Source organism: Capra hircus, chromosome 16 (assembly GCF_001704415.2).
Source record: "Capra hircus breed San Clemente chromosome 16, ASM170441v1, whole genome shotgun sequence".
Lineage (NCBI taxonomy): Eukaryota > Metazoa > Chordata > Mammalia > Artiodactyla > Bovidae > Capra > Capra hircus.
In genome coordinates this window covers 56,462,646-56,476,463 of record NC_030823.1, presented here as the reverse complement: position 1 = coordinate 56,476,463, position 13,818 = coordinate 56,462,646, and the positions used below count along the sequence as shown (strand labels likewise).

Sequence of the window (13,818 nt, the reverse complement as noted above, 5' to 3'; positions counted from 1 at the left end):
AAAGGGAAAATGAACTTGGGAATAAAAAGGAAAAATGGATCAGTCATAAAATGGATGTGAAGTATCTAGATAATGGAGCATAAAGAGGACATTCTCTGGTAAAAGGCTGCCTAGATAATCCACCTACCAAGAACTGGGGAATTCCTATAAAGAAAGACCATCCTTTTAGAATCATTGTTCTTTCCTTCTGATTTATTTCTGCATGTAAATTCCTTGCATGTCCTTGTGAGCCAAGCTGTCCTGTAAGTTAAAATTACATCAGTACCGTGTGTGGCTCTATCAGGAATGAGGTCCTTGTAACTCCAAGGTCTAAGAACACAGCCAGCTAGTCCAGGCTCACACATTTTGGCGCACATGATTCCAGCCTGTTGGAATCCGCAATCTTGTGTAATTCCCCCAACCTGAGTGCAGGTGGGACCAATGACTTACTTCTAACCAATGAATATGGCAAAGGTGACAGTGTCCCTTCTGATCATTATACACGACCCAAGACTGAAAGGTACTCTTGCTAAGAAACACTCCCTTTGCCAGCTTTAAAGAAACAAGCTGCCATGCGTGAGCTGCCCAGTGGAGAGGGCTATAGGGCAAGGAACTAAGGACAGGACCTTGCAACAGCCAGCAGGAAACGGAGCCCTCAGTCGGGCAGCCTTCTGGGACCAAATGTCAACAACTGTGTGAGCTTAGAAACTGACTTTCCCCACAGGAGCTTTCAAATGACCCGACCTGGCTGACACCTTATTATAGCCTTATAGAGGATCCAGTTGAGCCTGGCCTAGAATCTTTTGAAAATTATTATTATTTTAAACTTCTTATTTTATATTTGGATACAGCTGATTATTCTCAAGGAGATCAGCCCTAGGTGTTCTTTGGAAGGAATGATGCTAATGATCCAGTACTTTGGCCACCTCATGTGAAGAGCTGACTCATTGGAAAAGACTCTGATGCTGGGAGGGATTGGGGGCAGGAGGAGAAGGGGACGACCAAGGATGAGATGGCTGGATGGCATCACCGACTCGATGGACATGAGTTTGAGTGAACTCCGGGAGTTGCTGATGGACAGGGAGGCCTGGCGTGCTGCGATTCATGGGGTCTCAAAGAGTCGGACACGACTGAGCGACTGAACTGACTGACTGACAGCTGATTAACAATGTTGTAATAGTTTCAGATGAACAGGGAAGGGACTCAGTCATACATATACATGTATCCATTCTCCCCCAAACTTCTCTCCCAGCCAAGCTGCCCCACAACATGGAGCAGAGTTCCATGTGCTATACAGTAGGTTCTTGCTGGTTATCGATTTTAAATATAGCAGTGTGTACACATCTGTTCCAAACTCCCTAACTACCCCTTCCTCTCAGCAACTATAAATTCATTCTCTAAGTCCATGAATCTCTTTCTGTTTTGTAAGTTCACTTGTATCATTTCTTTTTCAATTCCACGTATAAGGGATGTCATACGGTATTTCTCCTTCCCTGTCTGACCAACTTCACTCAGTATGACAATCCCTAGGTCATCCAAGTTGCTGCAAATCTGGCCTAGAATCTTGAGTCTCAGAAACTGTGAGAGTGCAGATGTGTGTTGGTTCAAGCTGCTCAGTATGTAGCAGTATTGCTGCATGGCAATAGAAAACAAATACACACCTAAACCTGGCTTTAAATTGTAGTTCTTGTTTCTGGCTTACCTGAATATTTTTTTCTCTGATTTTCTCTCCTCTGGGGACTGAGATTCTTTTTGCCTGGGCTAGGACCCCATGCTGAAGCTGAAGCTCTAATACTTTGGCTACCTGATGCGAAGGACTGATTCATTAGAAAAGACCCCGATGCAGGGAAAGATTGAAGGCAGGAGAAGGGGATGACAGAGGATGAGATGCTTGGATGGCATCACTGACTTGATGGACATGAATTTGAGCAAGCTCTGGGAGATGGTGACGGTCAGGGAAGCCTGTGCCGCAGTCCATGGGGTTGCAGAGAGTTGGACACTACTGAGTGACTGAACAGAAACAAGGACCCCATAGAAGCTGGGTCAAAAATCTCTTTTTCTAACGACCCCAAATCCTCTGGATTCTGTCCATAAAATTGCTCCACTGCAGATAATTCATTTCCTGAGCTTTCCCAAAAGTTCAAAGTATTTTTTAAAGATTTATTTGCTTTGTTTATCTTTGGCTATGCTGGGTTTTGACTGCTTCATACTTGGTCTTTCCTCTAGTTGCGGCGAGAGGGGGTTATTCTCTGGTCTTGGTGACCAGGCTTCCCATTGCAATGGCGTCTTTTGTTGCAGAGCACAAGCCCTAGGGCACTCGGGCTTCTGCAGCCGCAGCTCCTGGGCTCTGGAGCATGGGCTTAGAAGTTGTGGCACATGGGTTGAGTTGCCCTGAGGCATGTGGGATCTTCCCGGAGCAGGGATCTGACCAGTATCCCCTACACTGGCAGGTGAATTCTTAACCACTGGACCACCAGGGAAGCCCCCAAAGTATCTTCACAGTTCCATCTCTTTTCCCCTACTCCATCAAATGTCACAAGCCCACCTGCGTTACTTGGAGCCCACATCTATATTTCTTAATTTCATGGATTCCACAAAAGAAATATGCCATTTGCATAAAAATATCTAAAATACAGGTGTTCTTTAATTATACCAGTTAACCTCTTGTTATCCTAATCTGAATATGGTTTGAGGGAGAGGGTAGGATTTCCTGGGTAGTAATAGACATGAGTATATTTATAAAATAGTTTTTCATTCATAAAATAGAAACTTTCTTTACAGAAAAACAAATTAATTTTATTCTAGTCTTAGTTTTGCTAATTTCAAATAAGGTGAATTTGTACACACTGAGTCTTAGTTTCCTCAACTGAAAAATGATTCCTGGCATATTGTAGGTACTTAATAAATATTTTTTGAATATTTCTATATTAAAATATAGTCTGCCTCTTTCTCTATACAGACACACACACACACCATATAGAATAATTAGTTCTACAAATCACTCTACATTAAATTTTTCAGAAGTCTTTTTTCTATGTGAAGTAAAACACAGCAATATAAATACAATGTGTACACACACACATTCACCGTTTTAGACCTAAATTGTTACACAATTCTGCCCTTAATTATCCATAATTATAAAAAGGATAAGACATGATTATATACAGTGAGTGAAAAAGAATGCGAGTGAGAACAAGAGAGAAAGAGAAGAAATAACTCTGGTTTCCACATGGATATTCATTTTAAAAGATAAATGTCTTATTCAGTTTTATAGTAGAATACTTGGTTTTAATAAGCTACAGTTTAAGGTAAACCTCAGAACCCACTACAATTTTATAAGTATCTATTACTTGTTTTCCATCTCAATCAGAATGTGCACTTATACTGAATAAGTTAAAGTGATATTTTTACCTCATGTTTGCCTTGGACTTAAAATAAGTTCAAAACATTAAAAAGAGAAAATATAAATGTCCAGTTAGTTCAGTCTACTTAGAAGTTGTATTGAAAACTGGTCTTAGCATAAAGATGGCTAACAAACAAATGAAAAGATGCTCAACATTGCTCATTAATAGAGAAAAGCAAATCAAAACTACAATGAGATACCATCTCATAGGAGTCAGAATGGTCATTATCAAAAAGTCTACAAACAATAAATGCTAGAGAGGGTGTAGAGAAAAGGCAACCCTCTTGCACTGTTGGTGGGACTGTAAATTGATACAGCCACTATGGAAGACAATATGGAGACTCTTTAAAAAACCAGGAAGAAAACCACCATGTGACCCAGAAATCCCACTACTAGGCATATACCCTGAAGAAACCAAAATTGAAAAAGACACAGGTACCCCCATGTTCATTCCAGCACTATTTACAATAGCTAGAACTGAGAACAGGAAGGAACCTAGATGTCCACCGACAGATGAGTGGATAAAGAAATTGTGTTTCATATATACAATGGAATGATGCGTGCTGTGCTCTGCTTAGTCACTCACTCTGTCGTGTCTGACTCTTTGTGACCCCATGAAATGTAGCCCACCAGGCTCCTTTGTCTATGGAGATTCTCTAGGCAAGAATACCAGAGTGGGTTGCCATGCCCTCCTCCAGGGGATCTTCTTAACCCAGGGATACAGCCCAGGTTTATCACATTATAGGTGGATTCTTTACTGTCTGATTCTTCCCTTTCAGGGAAGCCCATGAGGGTAGCCTATCCCATCTCCAGGGGATCTTTTCGACCCAGAAATTGAACCAGAGTCTCCTGCATTGCAGTCGGATTCTTTACCAGCTGAGCTACTGGGGAAGCCCACAATGGAATATTACTCAGCCATAAAAAGGAATACATTTGAGTCAGTTCTAATGAGGTGGATGAACCTAGAGCCTATTATAGAGTGAAGTAAGTCAGAAAGAGAAAAACTAATATCATATACTAACACATATATATGGAATCTAGAAAGATGGTACTGATGAAATTGTTTGTAGGGCAGCAGTGGAGATACAGACATAGAGAACAGACTTGTGGACATGGGATGTGGGGGGAGGAAGGAGAGGGTGAGATGTATGGAGAGAGTAACATGAAAACTTACATTACCAGGTAAGTAGTCAGTCAGATAGATAGTCAATGGGAATTTGCTGTACGACTCAGGGAACTCAAACTGGGGCTCTGTAACAACCTAGAGGGGTGGGATGGTGAGGGAGGTTCAAGAGGGAGGGGACATATGTATACCTGTGGCTGATCCGTGTTGATGTTTGGCAGAAAATAACAAGATTCTGTAAAGCAATTACCCTTCAATTAAAAAAAGAAAGAAAGAAGAGAATTGGTCTTAGAATTAAAGCCAGGAAAATCTTAATCTGGAACATCAAAGGCAGAGAGAAAAGGGGTTTCTTCATGGTTATTTGACAAAATATTTTCTGCCAGCAATCAACCTATGGCCTGTCATTTCCAAATGCCCTGCTTTGAGATACTAAAGAGGGGCCATGCAAATATTGCTCTTTGGAGAGTTAGTATAACGTCATGTTTGCCCAGTAGATATAACTGGGGAGACGTTGTAGGAGGAAGGGGTTGTCTCTTCTTGATTCCCGTGTGCTTTTCTCTCCTTGCTTCAGCAGCATTTGATGTCTGACACAGCATCAGAGTTTCAGTGACACCCTGCATGTCCCAGAAGTCCTACCAGCACCCTAGCTGGCTTCCCAGCAAAGGTACCCCACTGAATGACTTCCCAGAAAGTCTCATTGGTACCCCAATGGGTGGCTTTCCATCAAGTTCATCAGTGCGCAGCAGGTGACCTCCCAGACAGTTTCAGTAGCATTTGCTGACAGCTTTTCAGAAAGTCCCAATAGAACCTCAACAGAAAGCTTCCTAATGAGCCTTGATCAGCACCCCAGTGGGTGGTGTCTTGATTGCCAGTCTCAGCCTACGAAACCTCAGCACCCTTCTCTGTCACCCAATGTGCTCCACCCTGTCCAATGAGATAAAAATCACAGCCTTGGAGGGAGGGGAGTGCTCTTCCTCAAGATACTCTCCCCCTATCCCTAAAAGTAATGGTTGCCCCCTTGATCCACCATTCTTTTCTAAAATTAACTGCCAAGGTGTTCTCCTTACCCCTTAAGAGTTCATTTCCTGTTACTAGTTAATTATATTAATCTTCCCCATTCTAATTATGGTGTCCTGCTTGACCAACTGACACAGAATGGAACTGGAAATGATGGTAGAAGATAGAGTCACATAGATAGAGGGAATCAGTTTGGTTGTACCTGTACAGTGCTCAGTTACTTCCCAGTGGGAAATGGGATGCTAATAATCAATGACATGCTGTGGGATCACAATTACTAAGCTACCACCTCTAACTACTGTGGTGCACAGCCACCTGGAACACAAAGGCCGCCATCCTTGACCACAGGTGTCCTGCACATCACTGGTGAGCATGTCACAGCAGCCAGAGAGAAGATGGCATATCTGAAACAGGAAGAGAAGCCCCTTGCTCCTGCAGTGTGTCTCCAGAACTCTCTGTTGACAAGAGTTAACACTGTGCCCCGCAGCAAAGGGTGAATATTAACAGAATCCTATTCTTAGTACCACGAGTTTGGGTGATGAGGGTGACTTTAGAGATGAGAAGCAGTAAACGGATGGATAACTGTCACATTCTGCAAAAGGAGGGTGGTGAAAAAAGATAAGGATGGGAAATGGTATGGAACTGGTCCCACCTGGTGCTTGAATGGGTTACAAACTCCACATGGATCATTCTCAAGCAGTCTCAAAAGAATCCTCAGAGGTAATTTTTCCCTGCTTCCCACTTGCTGCTGCTACTGCTGCTAAGTTGCTTCCGTCGTGTCCGACTCTGTGCGACCCCATAGATGACAGCTCACCAGGCTCCCCTGTCCCTGGGATTCTCCAGGCAAGAACACTGGAGTGGGTTGCCATTTCCTTCTCCAATGCATGAAAGTGAAAAGTGAAAGTGAAGTCGCTCAGTCGTGCCCGACTCTTAGCGACCCCATGGACTGCAGCCTACCAGGCTCCTCTGTCCATGGGATTTTCCAGGCAGGAGTACTGGAGTGAGGTGCCATTGCCTTCTCCTTAAATATCAACAATACAGAAACATAGGAAAACTCTGATTAACACCAAAAACCAAGATGGATAGCTGGACTCTGAGGATTCCCCGCCCCCCGCCCCCCAGCCCCCGCCCCGATTTCAAAATGTATTGAAATTGAATGGAGAAACATCACTGGAAGCCAAAACGTGATTTTTGTTGTTGCTGTTGTTTATTTTCTGAAAAAAAAAAAAAAAAAAGGGCACAAAGCAAATAAAGAATAGAGCCACACTACAAGAAAAGGAATGACTCAGTCTTGCTTCATTCCCTGGCCCCTGTAAAGACCAGGAAACTGGGCACTACTTTCAGGGGCCACAGATCTGTCCTCTACCCATCAGTCTTCAGCAGTACTCTTTCTTTACTCATCTCATGACTTCCAATCAGAAAGTATAAGGGTCTTGGTGGAGGGAGGTGGGAGTGAGTGAGGGGAAGGGAGAACCATTGACAAAGGCCACTGAGTCCTGGGAGATGAACATCCCAAAGGTAACGATGCTAAAGAATCCTGAAGAATATTATGGGCTTAGGGAGCATAAGATGAAATTTCGGAATAAAAGCTTGGAGTAGTTTTACACAATGAAATCCTACTGTCTTTGTAAACAGTGCAATGAAGCAATAGCCCTGGGCTCATTGGCAGTGAAGATAGAGAAAGGTTAAAAATAAAAGGAAGGCAAATATTTATCAAACAAATACAAACAAAGAGAAAGCAGGGATGGAAATTTTAATTCCAGACAAAGCGTAATACAAAGCCAAATCCTTTTAAAGGGGCAAAAGGGTTGGCAAGAGATATGATCCCAATAAAGATAAAACAGTCACAAGTACTTCTACACCTAATTATGTAACACAAATTATAAAAAGCCAGAACTGTTTGAAATATAAGGATAAATTGAAACAATCACAATTGTTTGGGAGGTTATATTCTCAACCTTTTATAAGGCAGGTAGGTAGAAAACAAATCAATAAAAGGAAAAGTATAAATGCTGAAAAGAAACGGGTGATCAGAAGTTTCAACCATTGCTATCAGCCCAGGCCCTGGAAAAGGAGATACTGTTCTTCAACTTCAGAAGATTCAACACTGGGGCATTTAATGGCTATACCATCAGGCAGGGTCAGAGAAGTTGCAACTAATATTTTAATTGTGTTCATATGACTGAAAGAACAGAATCTTGTTGTAGGAGAAACACACTCCCATGAGAAATTCTTGTCTATTAGTAAATTTTGCTAGACTTGACCTTGTGAATTTTCAAAGTAGATTATATGAGTCTTTGGAAGGAATGATGCTAAAGCTGAAGCTCCAGTACTTTGGACACCTCATGCGAAGAGTTGACTTATTGGAAAAGACTCTGATGCTGGGAGGGATTGGGGGCAGGAGGAGAAGGGGACGACAGAGGATGAGATGGCTGGATGGCATCACTGACTCGATGGACGTGAGTCTGAGTGAACTCCGGGAGTTGGTGATGGACAGGGAGGCCTGGCGTGCTGCGATTCACGGGGTCGCAAAGAGTTGGACACGACTGAGTGACTGAACTGAACTGAATTGAAAATCTACTCATTTAGGAAAATTAACCTGTTAGTGCATGGATCCTATTTTGGAAACATTCAAAACCCCACTGTATTAATCAAAAAGATATTTCTCACTTTCCAAAGCTATCAACACAACCCTGAGATGGTTGGGAATCTGCCTGACACTCCAACTCCTGGGATACTGTGGAAGGTTATGCAAGGCCTTTCCCAAAGATGGCTAGAGCAGGAAATAGAGAGTAAAAAATGCAGTTAACTGTTATTGGGTACTGGTGGGGCTTCCCAGGTGGTGCAGTGGTAAAGAATCCACCTGCCAATGCAGGGTTCTTTCCCTGGGTTGGGAAGATTCCCTGGAGGAGGAAATGTCAACCCACTCCCATATTCTTGCCTGGAAAATTCCATGGAAAGAGGAGCCTGGTGGGCTACAGTCCATGGGATCGCAAAGAGTCAGACACGACTGACCACAGGCGGGCACGAGGAGACCAAATCCAGGAACACTAAACTTGGTTTTCAAGACTAAGGATCCATTATCAAAAGACTAAGCCCAATGGGTCATAAACTGGGTAGCCATCATGGCAAAATGGGAAACAAGATGAATAGACAGATCAAAGCCAAAGAGTCCGAGCTAAGCATCATGAATGTCACTGGGAAGCCAGGCTTAGGTTTACTGGAACCTCCGCTGAGATTCTGTGGGCCAGTCACACTGGTTTAAAGATGCAGTATTATAAGGCAGAGCACAGAGAATTTTCAGGGCCATGAAACTACTCTATGGCACTGTAACAGATACATGTCATTAAATATTTGTTCAAACCTATAGAGCATGCAAAGCCAAGAATGAACCTAATGTAAACTGTGGACTCTGGGTGATGATCATGTGTCCTTGTAGGTTCATTGATTGTGCATCTGATGAAGGTGTGAGAGTGGGGGAGACTGACTGTGTGTGTGTGGGGGGGGATGGGGTTTATGGGAAATTGCTGTACTTTCCAGTCAGTTTTGCTGTGAATCCAAAACTGCTCTAAGAAATAGAGTCTATTTCAAAAAATAAATAGAGGTGCAGTGATGTAGGAAGTTAGGCCATTGGTTATTAATGGTTAAATACAAAATGGAGAACACATCTTCTACTGCCAGGCATCTGTCAGCTCTCCCTTGCCCATTTTAGTATTAATGGAATTCAGGTCATAAGGGGTAAGAAGGCGGTAGCCAGGAATCCCTCTTCCTATGCCCAGAATTTGAGGCTTTCAAATTATGGTCTATCTACATTTACAACTGTGATTGATACAAAGATGCTAAAAGACTTCCATCCTTTGAGAATATATAGGGGTTCAGATTTTAAATCTGTCCACAAAGAAAATACGTGGGATCTATCAGGTCCCCTATGTATCAAAATTTACTATATTGCACTGATTTGCTGGCTGAGAAGGAAAAGCCAATTTGCATGCCTCCTGTCAGTCATATGTGGTTTGGAAATGCTTATGCATTCCAGATACATTCTGTGTAAACTGGAGAATCATATCCTATTTCTACTGGTTTGCATGCATGCATATAAGAAAACTTGTTTTCCCGCAGTGCCAAATGAAAATAAGCAAAGAATTAACAGCAGTGATCATAATTAATCAACTTCTTTGTCAAAATTTCACAGCTGTGATGGCGTAAGGGAATTCTTGTCCCTTGGGTCTAGAGAGGTTGTGAATTCTTTTTTGGTTTGCTTGTTCAGTTCTGTCCCATGGAGGATTTAGAAGTAAGGCCTGTAACTGTCATAAGATGTACAGTTTCTGACATCTTTGATATGTCAGGGCCTCTGCTAGGTATTGAGAGATACTCAGCAGAATGCCTACTGTAGGGAGTTTAAAGTGGGAAAGAACAAGAAAATAAATAAGCTACCACCCAATGAGATAGCTGCTTTTGTAGAGTGTAGGTTGTGTGCAATGTCCTATGGAAACAAGGAGGGGGCTTGCCAAAACTTCATAGAAGAAGGTGAATCCTGATGGTCAAGTGTGAGTTGAAGTGAAGAAGTACTGGACAGCATTCAAGAAAGTAGGAACATTATGTGCAAAGACACGGAGCTCATCAAGAACACATGGTTCAGGGGCCTGAAAGAAATTCTGTATGGCTTGAGGCCAGAGGTAGAACCAGTAGAGAAAATAATTGGAAAACACATGAGAGAGAGGCAATCATTCTAGTAAACAATGTTATTTTAACAGTCTACAATTTTGCATTCATATTTGAAGATGTTTGCTCATTCAGGAGACTTAAAAGTCACAGATGAACTAGCTAATGTTGCAATGTCCATTACCGAGACCCTATTCCTTTCTAGCACTTACAACAATGTCTGGCACATGGGTAATACTCAATTAACATAAACTACTATCATTGCATGTGGTAAATGACCGCTAATAATTTGTGCTCTGATGCTCGTCCTTCCTCTTGAGTATGGGCAGGACTAATTGACTCATTTCTAATGAATAGAATATGCCAGAAGTAATGGGTTGTCAGTTCCAACATTATGTTATAAAAAGACTGGCTTCCATTTGGGGCAGATTCTCATGTACTCACCCTTTCTGGCTCTCTTTATGTTTTTGGATTATTAGCCATCATGTCACAAAGACATTCAGGCAGCTTATGGAGATGCTCGTGTGGCAAGGAACTGAGCCATGCTTATGTGACTGTGCCCACACCAGCACCTATGCGAATGAATTTGGCCACAGATCTCCCGAGGCTTGCCAATAGCCACATGAGTGAGCTTGGAAGTAAATTCTGCAAGGCTCCACTTGAGCCTAGATTACTGCAGCCTTGGCCAAGAGCTAATGACAACCTCATAAGGGACACTAAGCCAGAGGCACCTAGCTGAGTTGCATCCAGATTTCTTACCAACAGAAACTGTGATAAGCCACTAAATGTTGGTATTGATACAATTAGCTACAGAGCAAAAGATAACTAAAATACTATATTAGTACTGTCTACCTCCTAATCAAGATTGGGTTTCTGGGATACCTAGGTTGGGCATGGTGGTATCGGAGTCCCTCCTTGGTGATGGAGCACTGTCTGCAACCCCAGCTTTTGTGACTAGGATCCCGATTGCCTGACACTTCACTCCTTGAGGAAACAAACTCTGTTACCTGTAGTCCTAACTAACTGATTAGACCTTTCAGAGAATGAATTCAGCACAAGTGCAGCACAGATTACTGTGTCTGACTTGCTCCTTGCCTCATCAGGGCCAACCTTGGCCACACCAACGTTCCATACTAGCTGTGGCTGAGAGTCCAGGAAACACTACCTACATGGTGACAGTCACAGCTATCTACAGAATGGCACACATAGCTCATATAGTCCTGACTTCCATATGTAAGTCTAATTGATTACATAGCATGCCTTAGAGACTAATTGTTAAACTCACTATTTCACTGTCCAGGTGGGAACAAGTGGAAAAATGTACATCACCTAGGGAACATTGAGTTTTTGGCAGGGAAATTTGGCAGTTTACATAGCAACGTTGATTTCAAGGCAGTGGTTTTATATGTACAAGAGATTTTAAGACCTAGCAAAGATGATAAATATTTACATAAAAATTATTCTCAGCTAAGGAAAGAAGAGCAAAATATAAAATGCATGTGTGCCTTCTATAAATTGTTCTTTGCTTGCTTCTTATGTCTTTTTTAGTAGTTCTTAGACTGGCATGCAGCAGGGCAGAGGCTAATAGAGTTTTGCCAAGAGAACGCACTGGTCATAGCAAACACCCTCTTCCAACAACACAAGAGAAGACTCTACATATGGACATCACCAGATGGTCAACACTGAAATCAGATTGATTATATTCTTTGTAGCCAAAGATGGATAAGCTCTATACAGTCAGCTAAAACAAGACCGGGAGCTGACTGTGGCTCAGATCATGAACTCCTTATTGCCAAATTCAGACTTAAATTGAAGAAGGTAGGGAAAACCACTGGACCATTCAGGTATGACCTACATCAAATCCCTTATGATTATACAGTGGAAGTGAGAAACAGATGTAAGGGACTAGATCTGATAGATAGAGTGCCTGATGAACTATGGACTGAGGTTTGAGACGTTGTACAGGAGACAGGGATTAAAACCATCCCCATGGAAAAGAAATGCAGAAAAGCAAAATGGCTGTCTGGGGAGGCCTTACAAATAGCTGTGAAAAGGAGAGAAGCAAAAAGCAAAAGAGAAAAGGAAAGATATAAGCATCTGAATGCAGAGTTCCAAAGAACAGCAAGGAGAGATAAGAAAGCCTTCCTCAGCGATCAATGCAAAGATAGAAGAAAACAACAGAATGGGAAAGACTAGAGATCTCTTCAAGAAATTTAGAGATACCAAGGGAACATTTCATGAAAGATGGGCTCAATAAAGGACAGAAATGGTATGGACCTAACAGAAGCAGAAGATATTAAGAAGAGGTGGCAAGAATACACAGAAGAACTATAAAAAAAAATCTTCACAACCAAGATAATCACAATGGTATGATCACTCACCTAAAGCCAGACATCCAGGAATGTGAAGTCAAGTGGGCCTTAGAAAGCATCACTATGAACAAAGCTAGTGGAGGTGATGGAATTCCAGTTGAGCTATTTCAAATCCTGAAAGATGATGCTGTCAAAGTGCTGCACTCAATATGCCAGCAAATTTGGAAAACTCAGCAGTGGCCACAAGACTGGAAAAGGTCAGTTTTCATTCCAATCCCAAAGAAAGGCAATGCCAAAGAATGGTCAAACTACCGCACAATGCACTCATCTCACACGCTAGTAAAGTAATGCTCAAAATTCTCCAAGCCAGGCTTCAGCAGTATGTGAACCGTGAACTTCCAGATGTTCAAGCTGGTTTTAGAAAAGGCAGAGGAACCAGAGATCAAATTGCCAACATCCGCTGGATCATTGGAAAAGCAAGAGAGTTCCAGAAAAATAACTATTTCTGCTTTGTTGACTATGCCAAGGCTTTGACTTTGTGGATCACAATAAACTGTGGAAAATTCTGAAAGAGATGGGAATACCAGACCACCTAACCTTCCTCTTGAGAAATCTGTATGCAGGCCAGGAAGCAACAGTTAGAACTGGACATGGAACAACAGACTGGTTCCAAATATGAAAAGGAGTACGTCAAGGCTGTATATTGTCACCCTGCTTATTTAACTTCTAGGCAGAGTACATTATGAGAAATGTTGGGCTGGAAGAAGCACAAGCTGGAATCAAGATTGCCGGGAGAAATATCAATAACCTCAGATATGCAGATGACACCACCCTTATGGCAGAAAGTGAATAGGAACTAAAGAGCCTCTTGATGAAAGTGAAAGAGGAGAGCAAAAAAGTTGGCTTAAAGCTCAACATTCAGAAAACAAAGATCATGGCATCCGGTCCCATCACTTCATGGGAAATAGATGGGGAAACAGTGTTAAACTTTATTTTGGGGGGCTCCAAAATCACTGCAGATGGTGATTGCAGCCATGAAATTAAAAGATGCTTACTCCTTGGAAAAAAAGTTATGACCAACCTAGATAGCATATTCAAAAGCAGAGACATTACTTTGTCAACAAAGGTCCATCTAGTCAAGGCTATGGTTTTTTCCAGTGGTCATGTATGGATGTGAGAATTGGACTGTGAAGAAAGCTGAGCTCTGAAGAATTGATGCTTTTGGACTGTGGTGTTGGAGAAGACTCTTGAGAGTCCCTTGGACTGCAGGGAGATCCAACCAGTCCATCCTAAAGGAGATCAGTCCTGGGTGTTCACTGGAA

At 42.2% G+C, this 13,818-nt stretch overlaps 1 protein-coding gene across 1 annotated transcript in view; it reads right to left on the bottom strand.

Moving 5' to 3' along the window:
* Positions 1 to 13,818, bottom strand: part of PAPPA2 (pappalysin 2) — a 329,773-nt gene that overhangs the window by 101,231 nt on the left and 214,724 nt on the right. The gene's annotated exons all lie outside the window — the stretch shown is intronic.